The following is a 371-nucleotide window of genomic DNA, read 5'->3' on the forward strand; positions in this document are numbered from 1 at the left end:
GGTTTTGAGGGGTGAGTGGCTTGCTCCATTGGTTCTCATGTTTTTCCTGGAAATCCATTCATTGATGTCTCGGGCTACAGCAGACCTTATCAGTGACTTTGTAGCACCTCACCCCTCTTTCACTAGTTTTGACCTTAGGACAAGGGTGAGCAAACATTTTCTGTAGAGGCCAGTTAGTAAATATTTTCAACGTTTTGGCCATGTAGTCTCTGTTGTGACTACACGACTCTGGTGCTATAATATGACAGAGACAAAAAGTAAATAAATGGGAATGGCAGTGTTCCAATAAAAAGTTCTTTATGGACACTAAAATTTAAATTTTCTATAATTTTCATGCATTATAAAATATTCTTTTGATTTCCCCATCTATT

The sequence above is a fragment of the Desmodus rotundus genome, chromosome 3 (assembly GCF_022682495.2).
Source record: "Desmodus rotundus isolate HL8 chromosome 3, HLdesRot8A.1, whole genome shotgun sequence".
In the NCBI taxonomy this organism is placed as follows: Eukaryota; Metazoa; Chordata; class Mammalia; order Chiroptera; family Phyllostomidae; genus Desmodus; species Desmodus rotundus.